Below are 9,953 nucleotides of genomic sequence, written 5' to 3'. Positions count from 1 at the left end.
CTGGCGCCGCGAGCTCTGCTCGTTCCCCAGGGGCTGGGGGTGCAGCGCTGCTCCGTGCACCGGCCCGGGTTTGCTGCAGGAGCGGGGCCCGTCCCGGCCTGGGGCCGGCAGAGCGAAGGGCCGGAGCCCTGTGGCTGCCCTGAGCAGACGGTCCGCAGCACTGGCAGGTTTTCCTGGGCAGCTTAGTTAGGGTTCGATGCTTCAGCCTGCGCCCTGACAAATAGCCCGGGAAGGGGTGTCCGGGGATTGGGGTCCCGCGTTCGTACGATGAGAACCCGCGGCCCGGCTGTTCAGTCACACGTTGGAGCCTGTCCTCGTACCCATGTCGCAGACGGGGAGACAGGCACAGGATTTTTTCCGATAGCTGTTTGCTAGTAGGGGTGTGTGTGTGTGATAGAGGCGTTAGGGAATGTACCGCAATTTCACTGCCTCACCCTGTTTGCGTTGCTATTTCAGTAGCCTGACCCCCTATGTCCAGGCGTACAAAGGCTACATAAGTACCTACAATCACGTGTTCTGTACTAAATATATAAACAGTTGCCCCCAGTCCTCCTGACTTAAGATGATGATGTGTGAAGTAACACTTGAAATTAAAATGAAGACGGTGGGTTTTATTGGTGATTATTCCTTCCCTGGTGTAATACAAACTTTTAGGGAAGCTCCAAATTACTAATAAATTGCTTATAAACTACCTTTCAAACTGAACTTGTTCTCAAGCAGTAACCGAAGTTCTTTAATATTTATACGTTTCAAACAATTCTCCTATCTTTAACTGGCAGCCAATGTGGGGCTTAAGATATGTCTTAATTGAAAAACTTGGCTAAAAATTGTGTAACTAAAGTTTTTTTGTCTAAAACAAGGTTAAACCTTTTTAATCTGGGAAGATAACTGAAGCTGGTCATGTCAGTGCTATATTTACAGTTCACTTACCCTGCAGAACAGAGTTGTTTTCATATTATGACTATCGAACTTTTCAGGCCCAACAATTAAACAGGGCATGCATCTTCTTTGGAGGAAGGTTGGTTCCCAGGAGAGTGACTTGCCTGTAATCAGAGATGCTCTGTTTTCTTTTGGCTCCTCTTACACGTTGGTGGGTTGGAGTCACTGGTCACCATTTTCTCCTTTTCTGTACTTGATCTTGGTTTCCTTCTGACAACATGAGCCTCTTAGCCAGGGACAGCCAGCTCTGGGGATAAAAAGAAGGGAGAGGGGTGATAGTTTCCTGTAAGCAATGACTGTTTCGGGTGCTGTTTTTCCACAGTATGGGTGCATCCAGCTGACTGGATGGGGCAGTGCCGTGGACGGGGTGTCGGAGAGATCCCTTCAGAGAAACATGCATGAGCTCCTGCCTTTGCAGGCTATGGACATAACTTCTCCTTTAGTGGTTTGTGTTCTGCCATAGGAAGATCTGAGATGAGACTTGAGAAATGGAGACTAGGTAAGTTCACCGTGTTTGGATAGATGGCTCCAGGAAACAGCGGTGCAGCTGGGAGCAGAGAGTTGCTGGCATCTCTGAGATAAGTGTCCACCTAGAGCTTTGAGTGTAGTCCTCCTGATTGGAGACAGGTCCCTCCTGTGTTAGGTGGGATGGGGTTACCAAGAAAAGGTTTTTGACTACCTATGTGTGCTGGGAGCAGGGGAAAATAACTGCTTGCAGGATGGGGAAGTTAGTACCCAAGGCAGGGTGTGTCCTCCCCAGAAGAAGTTAGGATCTGTGTTGGTCATTAAAGGGAGTTTGCTCCTATTTTCTTGTCTCCTGTGTGTTCTAAAGTGTTGCTAACTTTGTCTTCTTGAGTTGTGTTTCTGCAACGCAAAACTGATGGAGGATGAGCTCAGCTCCTCTTACTCCCCCTTCCATTTTCTGCCCCTTCCGAGGGATGTTCCCATTATTTACCCTCTAATGGCAGACCCTGACCCGACCACAGAAGAGGCTTCTATTCCAGCAGCTTCGTCCATAGGGGATAGGGAGGAGTGAGGGGTGCCCCTGGTTACCATTGCTGCATCCCCTTGGCTCGGTCCCCCAGCCATCATTCCTGCAGCCGCCACCACCACCACTGCTGTCACCCTTGTCTAAACACCGATGACAGGCAGAGGTGGGAACTGTGCTGCTGCTAACGCTACCAAACCCACCTCCACTGTCCCTCTGGCTGGCAGAATGGGCCAGAAAAAGGGCAGGGCCCAACCAAAAGCCTCATTCTGACTACAGTGGTCCCACCGTTGGCTGCAACTCCCCCCTTCCCCTGCCATCGTTTCCACCATCGCTGAGGGCACTGACCTTACAGCCCCAAGGACATGCACCCAGGTGGCCGCAGCTCCTTCTGCTCCCCACTGCTGCCTCCTCATCTTTTTCTTCCTCTGTCTACGGCAGCTGGGGTCTCTTCCTCTCCCTGCTCAGGAGGCACGGCCTCTGCTGCCTTCATCTTTGTCTGCATGGTGGAGGTCCAATCGTGACAATCTCAGCTGGACCACATTTACATCTCTCATCTGAACATGTGCCCACTCCTCCCCCATTCACAGACCATCACATGATGTCTTTGGCAGTCTCACTGATATCTGAGTGGCCAGGGCTGGCCTACAGGCCTTTCAACAACAGCCTGCTGGATGTTGGCTTCATAGTGTCCTTCTGGGGGAGTTCTGGCTGGGTTGGCACAGGCGAAGGCACATCTTTCCTTCAGTGCAGAGGTGGTGGGTAAGGGCCTGGATCTTCTGCCGTGATTACACCCGTGGGGACAATTGGTGGAGAGATGCAGTGATAGAGAAGTTGGAGTGTGAGAGATCTTTGAGCTAGAGAGATGCCAGGCTGCTCGCCTGGGAATCTCTCCCTCTTGGAGTGTCGGGAGAAACGGGACAAGCCTTGGGTCCTTGGTGACCGCAAGGCTCAGGGAGCCTTCATCTTGCTCTTTCTGGAGAAACTTCACAGTTCCCACTTTTCTTCTTCTTCAGGAAATAGATGAAGGGGTGCCAAAAACATCACCTGCCTCCTGGCAGAGGATGGCACCCCTCTTACAGATCCAGAAAAGATGCAGGAAAGAACAAGGGCTTTCTGCCTGTTCTCCCCAGATTCAGCTGATGCCAATGTTTGCAGGCTCCTGAGGGATGATCTCCCTATGGTCAAAGCAGGCAACCAGGACTGGCTGAAGCTTCCTCTCACTCTGGCCAAGTTCCAGGAAGCCCTCCATCAGATGCCCACCATCAAATCCCCACACATCAATGGGCTGACTGTGGACTGCTGCCAAATGTTCTGTGAAGTCATCAACCTGGACCTTGTCATCATCTGGGCTGAGTTCCTTGGGAGCAAGATGCTCCCTCCTGATGTGCAGGCAGACCAACCTGAAGAACTGGCGCCCAGTATTGCAGCTCGGCACAGACTATAAAGTTGTATCAAAGGCCGTCTTGCAACAGCTTATGTCCAGGCTGGCAGACACAATCCACTCCGACCAGACCTACACTGTTTTGGGCCAGACCATCTTCAATAACCTCTATCTGGTCTGGGACCTTCTCCACCTGATGTGTAGTCATTCGTCCTCCTGTCTCTCAACCAGGAGAAGGGATTTGAGACGGTGGATCCATGAGAAGGATTTGTTACCAGGGAAAATGCCAGAATTAGAATGATGGGAGGTTACAAAGTCCTTGCACCTTAGCTAAGGTACACATGGAAACTGGGGATTTGCAGGCTGAACTGACTGTTGCAGCAGTGGCACACAATTTTGCACCGTTTCTACTGGGGAATGATTTTTTTGATGTGGCAGAATCTGTCCCAGGGTTTGTTAGCAGCAAGAAAGAATCTTGTGCTAAAAGCCCCAGAGGGGAGGGTAAAGTTACAAGTGCTGCTGGGGAAATAGGAGTGTCTCTTTAATTCCTTGGTAGCAGCAGGTGTGGTCTTAACCAGTTCCTGTAGTCCAAGGGCTCAAAGCAAGTCCCTGTGGAAGGGTCTGGATAGAGCCAGCTCCTATCCTGTGATCATCTCCTTGTGGGAGGGGAATGTTGCACATTCTAACAGGCAAGCCTTCCCAGCTGCTGACTGCCAGGAAGTTGCAGGTCAGCAGGGGATAGGTCCTGCCCTGGGGTGCCCAGAGACATGTATCCAGGAGATGGAAGTTGGGGCCTGGTGACGGCTGCGGTGGGAACAGACCCCAAGGACTCTGTAGTTGGAAGCAAGCCCAACCTGAGTGAAAAAGGGGGGATTTTGCTGGTCAGTGAAGTGTCTGTCATAGCTGGTAGCTGTGAGTCCACATCTGGATCACGGTCACCTTTTGGGGGACACAGGAGTGTCTGCCTCAGAGGGGAGCCCAGAGAGGGAAGTCCTGACGGAAGGTGAGGGGGGACAGGAGGGTCTGTCCACCTTTTGTAGGGAGGCTTTTCCCCAGGAGGAGGGTAAAAAATCTGCATCTGAAATGCCAGACCCCTCACCTGTGGATAAGGTTTTAAGGGAAGACTGGGGGTCAGATCTCCTGGAGGGGAGAGTCCATCCAGCTGACCTGTTGGGAACAGAGAGTGGCGTGACTGACGGGATCTTACCAGTCCAAAGCACTCCATTAAAGAATGTTATTCCTGCTACCCTTGTAAAAGATAACATGGCTGGGGGAAAAAAAAAAACCTTTGCATTTGGGAAGCTTCACAAAGGGGTGGGGTCCAGCCCAAAGAAATTCCAGAGGGAGGGGCCCAGGGCAGGCATGGCTGCAATGCACCCTTTCCTTGCCAAAGCCTCAAACACTTGCCTGAATTGAGAGCCTTCTCCAAAGAGGCAGAAAAATCTGTATCAAAGCATCTACCATGGTACACAAAGGGATTGGAAAATGGAATAGACACTGAACAAGCCAGACTCTGTGAACAAAGCCCTGAAAGGCTGTCTGTCATAAATTGGCTGTCAATCTTGTCTCTTTTCCTACTTCATCTGTGGGTCAAGATAAGGGAGTTAATACTAGTGGTAAACCCTTTAAAGATGAGTGACATACCTGGTTTGTGGAAAAAACTTTTGTACATGCTAGGGATGGTGTCAGGACAGTCCCACAAGCATATTGCTTTTCAGCTTATACCTGTACACAGGCTGGAAACTTGGCACAGCAGCAAAAGCATAAGAGGCCTACACTGTTGTGTGGAAGGGGAAACTGAGGCACGTCGCCTCATGACTGAATGCCAAGACACCTACACGTTAACAGATAGTGCTGTCTGCATTCTGTTAGCAATACTGCACCCCATGTGTTTTCAGGCACCCAGAACTTTGCTAGGTCACCTATGAATGATATCACAGGGTTTAAAGGTACTGGGAAGGGGTATGAACAGAGACAAACAGGGATTTTACATGTACTGCCTCCACCATGGACAGTGTCCACGTCTCTGGCAGTGAGTTCAGGAGGAGGCTGTGACGTTATTGACATGAACTGTGATTGTGTAGATCATTGTTGCAACCAAGGTCCTATAGTGGCACCAAATCTAGTACAAGGAGGTCAACCAAGGTGTCTATAGAAACGTTGTAAGTCTGCAGCTTTGGGAGCGTGGGTCAGATGCTGGGACTGTGTTGCAGCAGATTAGCGTTATCTGTCTCAACAAAGCAGGGTTCTGAAGGCCCAAACTGGCAGGGAAAACGGGCTCAGAGGTAGTCTCAGCACATCAGGCGACAGTCCCAAGGGGGATTCTGTGATTAAACCTGTCAGAGCATGTTTGGGCTCAGGCTGGAGCCCTGGCTCTGGGACCTCCCTACTTCATAGGTGTCATAGTGTCTGGAGTGGCTCACAACTGTGAGTGCCAACCTCAGGGCATGCTGTCAAAAAGGAGGGCATAAACCCCAAACTTGGTTGTATGGTCTATAATTAAGGCTACGATTTTTTTCATGGAGGTCATGGAATCCATTTTCTCGCAACTTCTGTGACTTCAGCCCGTGGTGGCTGGGGGACCCTGGAGCTCCCGGCTGCCATGGAGAACTCTGGAGCTGAGCTCCCCATTTTGTCACAGGTATCTTTAGTAAAAGTCAAGGACATGTCATGGGCTTCCATGAATTTTTCTTTATTACCCATGATCTGTCCATGACTCTTACTAAAAACACCTGTGACAAAATCTTAGCCTTATCTATAATTAGATTTCACCAACTCAGTAATGAATATGAACTACTGAAGCACCAACAATGACAAAAACGTCCAGGTTGCTTCCAGTCCCAAGAGATCTGTCACTTACCCCAGGTTAATTTGTACCTCTGATCTCACACCAAAGACAGTGTGTAGCCAATCCTATAGTAAACTAACTAAGAATTTATTAACCAGGAAAAAGAAATGAGTTATTTACAAGTTAAAGCAGGCAACATATATACACAAATGAGTTAGTATATGTGTAGTAGTAGGATTTTATGTTTGTATTTTATCTTTTTCCTCTATTTGTTCAGATAATCCTCTCTTTTATTTTAACTTCTCTTAGGGTATCTTTGAGAATGTCTAACTGGCTTTGGACTCCAGTGGCCAGTATTTTCCATGTATCAGTTTCTAGTTCAGATACACTGAGTTCATAGCATATCGGGGTTAAAAGGGACCTCAGGAGGTCATCTAGTCCAACCCCCTGCTCAAAGCAGGACCAATCCCTAACTTAATTATCCCAGCCAGGGCTTTGTCAAGCGTGACCTTAAAAACCTCAAAGGAAGGAGATTCCACCGCTTCCCTAGGTAACGCATTCCAGTGCTTCACCACCCTTCTAGTGAAAAAGTTTTTCCTAATATCCAAACTAAACCTCCCCCACTGCAACTTAAGACCATTTACTCCTTGTTCTGTCATAAGTATCTCATGCAGTACAGCGTTCTCCTCCTGGCAGCTAGCTAAATGAAGGACTGTCTCATTGCATGCTTCCCACAATAGCCAGATTGCAGCCGAGTCTCTCTTTATCGGGGTAGATGGCCTGTAAACCAACAGATATTTTGTCAGTCTATCTTCCAAATCAGCTATAGTATGGACATTGGCTAATGCTTGTTCAGTCCATGGGCTGTGCCCAAACTTTTGCAAAATTGTCTTAAAAGGAGTTATTTCCTATATGAATTGCAATTTTTTCTGCTCTCCTTGAGCTTTGTCCTTAGGGGACTCCTTTCGCCTAAACATGTTTCTTTATAAATCTCTTTTACCTTTTATAACTCTTGTGTGCCCACGCTCGTTCTGGGACTTACACAACACAAAAGTCTATACCCACTAAAAACTCTGCCTGAAAGAGCGGGAGGGGGAAACGCTAAGCCCCCTACCTTTTGGGCTTGATCCTGCTATGACTGAGAGTATATTCACTTACGCAATTTTTCCCTGACAGACGGGTTGGAGTGAGGCCTCTAATCCTCCCCCTTATGGCCTGGCACCTCTATGTCCGAGGGTGTATATACCTAGACAGTTTGTATATACCTTATCTGTATAGTTTTCCCCAACAGATGGGTCGGAGCGAGGACTCTAATCCTCCCCCTATTGCCCAGCACTTCTACGACCGGGGATGAGCACACCAGAATGATTGATCACTTTATACATATGAAAAGGAGTACCCGTGGCACCTTAGAGACTAACAAATTTATTAGAGCATAAGCTCTAATGCATCCGATGAAGTGAGCTGTAGCTCACGAAAGCTTATGCTCTAATAAATTTGTTAGTCTCTAAGGTGCCACGGGTACTCCTTTTCTTTTTGAGAATACAGACTAACACGGCTGCTACTCTGAAACCTTTATACATATGGTATACCTTTTAGCAATATTTAGCAGTATTTTCAATGACAGTGCATGTCTTCTCCCTTTCGCAATTCTCCACCAAAAATGTTATGCCTATAAGAAGCACATGGGATCTTTTTCAGGGGAAAAGGTAATACACCACATTTATTGAAGATGCAACAATTAGCATATGCATTCAATCACACACCACACACACAAACACTGTCCTGCCAGTCGATGTTATAGTTACCAGTCCAGAGTCCAGATCAATCTAGTGGCCAGTTAGGTTGATCATGGGTAGGGAGGAGCTGGGTTCCATTGGTCACGACACGATGCTCCGGGGAAGTCTTGGCAGGACGGACCCAAAGTTTCATGGCAAGGCACCCTGTTTATCTAGTGATTTTCCTTCATTTGGACCAATGAGTTCTGCACCGTCATGCTGTAATCAATTGTTGTTTGATGAGTGCTTGTTTTCTTAAATTGTCCTTCTCATCCTTTATTTTGTTCTTTCATCAAGTTCCTCAGGGAGTTATCCCATGCTGGTTTTGATCACCGCTATCTTGTCCCCATTGATAGGTGTCTGTCCCTGCTGCTGGTGATGGCTTATCGTAAGTGATCACTCTCCTTACAGTGTGTATGATAAACCCATTGTTTCATGTTCTCTGTGTGTGTGTGTATATAAATCTCTCCTCTGTTTTTTCCACCAAATGCATCCGATGAAGTGAGCTGTAGCTCACGAAAGCTTATGCTCTAATAAATTTGTTAGTCTCTAAGGTGCCACCAGTACTCCTTTTCTTTTTGCGAATACAGACTAACACGGCTGCTACTCTGAAATCTTTAGAGTTGTCAATCTGCCCTCCTCTGACATTTCAATAGGGTTGTGTTGCAGCCTCCTGAGGCCCTTACATCTGTCTCCGGTTCCTCCCTAGACTATCTGGTTCAGTGATGGCCTTCAAACTGATCTCTTAACACACACATTCCTCATTCACACACAAAACAGAATTAATTTACACAGAACATTTTGAACAGGAACATCAAGTTGCAATGCAAAAGAAAAACAATCATGGCATTCTTTTACTTATTTTAAAATGCTAAACCTATAGCAAATTGGTGACCCTTAAAGGTCTGTCACTGCCTTGAAATCAGCACAGACACAGATTCTGGCTGATGTATCTCTACCAATGGCCCATTAGGCTAATCTTTCTGCTATTCAAAAAGGGTGGCTGGCAGGATATAATCAAATCATACGCCAATACATTTAATACATGCTACATTATTATTCTTTATCTTTCCTTCTAAATTATATAAAATACAAACATAAAATCCTACTACTAGGTATGGTTCCAAAAGGTGACAGAGTTGTAGTAATCTGTCAGCACTAAATGTCTTCTAGGACTAACCCAGGTTGACCTTGGGGTTCTGTTTTTGTTTTCTAGCTCCTGCCCTTTGAGAGTTCAGACAGCAAAGATGAAAAATTTTCATGTCGGCTGTCTTTATTTCCTTCTTCCAAAATTCAGGCTTGTGGGACAAGTTTTCTTACACATAGCACCTTCATGGGTGTGAGAGAGTTATGAAGTGGGGGATTTTCTGGGGGTTTTTTCAATGGTTTGCACGCAGAGGGGGTGGGACTCAGTTTCCCTGGGCGTTACTGGTTTAATGAGGTGATGGGAGAGGGCGTTTGTTGTGGCAAAGGACCAGCGACAGAACCTGGGACCCCGGCCAATGGCCCGGAGAACGGATTCCGCAGCCACTGGTGACCAGGAGGCCCCGCTCGGATGCCACAGCCGGTTCTGGCCGTGAGGGGACAATGGGCCGCGGAGAGAGGACCTTGGTGACCCGGCCAGCCAGTTCCAAAGGAACCGGTTAGCAGGGGTCACAGTCGTTGCAAGTCAGGTTTCATGCAACACCCTGCAAGCCTTCTATAGAGCCTAAGCACGTCTTTACAAAGGGAGCCCCCAGCTCGAGCAAGGCTAGGGTGCAGGTGAGCGCTCTGGTTTCCAGCAATGAATGTGTCAGGGCGGAGCTGACCCCTACAGCCCGGGCAAGCGCCTCGCCTACCAGCATCGCAGCAGGGCCCCAGACATGGAGCTGCAGCCGGAGCCCGGCTACGCTGCAATTGTACAGGCCCGAGCAGCTGGCCCGGCCCAGCTGCCGGGGGCTGAGGGCTCTGTAGACCCAGCCGCGTGGGCAGCTGCACCTGGGTCACGGCCAGCGCCAGCGCGCGCCTGAGCCCGGGCAGGAGCCGCCGCGCCAGCGGCCCAGCGATGTGCCCGGCCCGGGCAACCCCCGGCGGGGA

General features: G+C 48.6%; 1 long non-coding RNA gene across 1 annotated transcript; it reads right to left on the bottom strand.

The window, feature by feature from the left end:
• Positions 1-548: 548 nt before the first annotated feature.
• On the bottom strand, positions 549-8,313 carry LOC122456392. Its single transcript, XR_006275311.1, has 3 exons — positions 7,908-8,313; positions 2,276-4,478; positions 549-1,186 (listed from the first exon to the last, which is right to left on the bottom strand). It is a non-coding gene; the product is annotated as an uncharacterized LOC122456392 (long non-coding RNA).
• Between the last annotated feature and the right edge of the window lie 1,640 nt (positions 8,314-9,953).

Source organism: Dermochelys coriacea, chromosome 13, assembly GCF_009764565.3.
Source record: "Dermochelys coriacea isolate rDerCor1 chromosome 13, rDerCor1.pri.v4, whole genome shotgun sequence".
In the NCBI taxonomy this organism is placed as follows: Eukaryota; Metazoa; Chordata; order Testudines; family Dermochelyidae; genus Dermochelys; species Dermochelys coriacea.
Note: the sequence above shows the minus strand (reverse complement) of the source record. Positions and strands in the feature narration are given on the sequence as shown.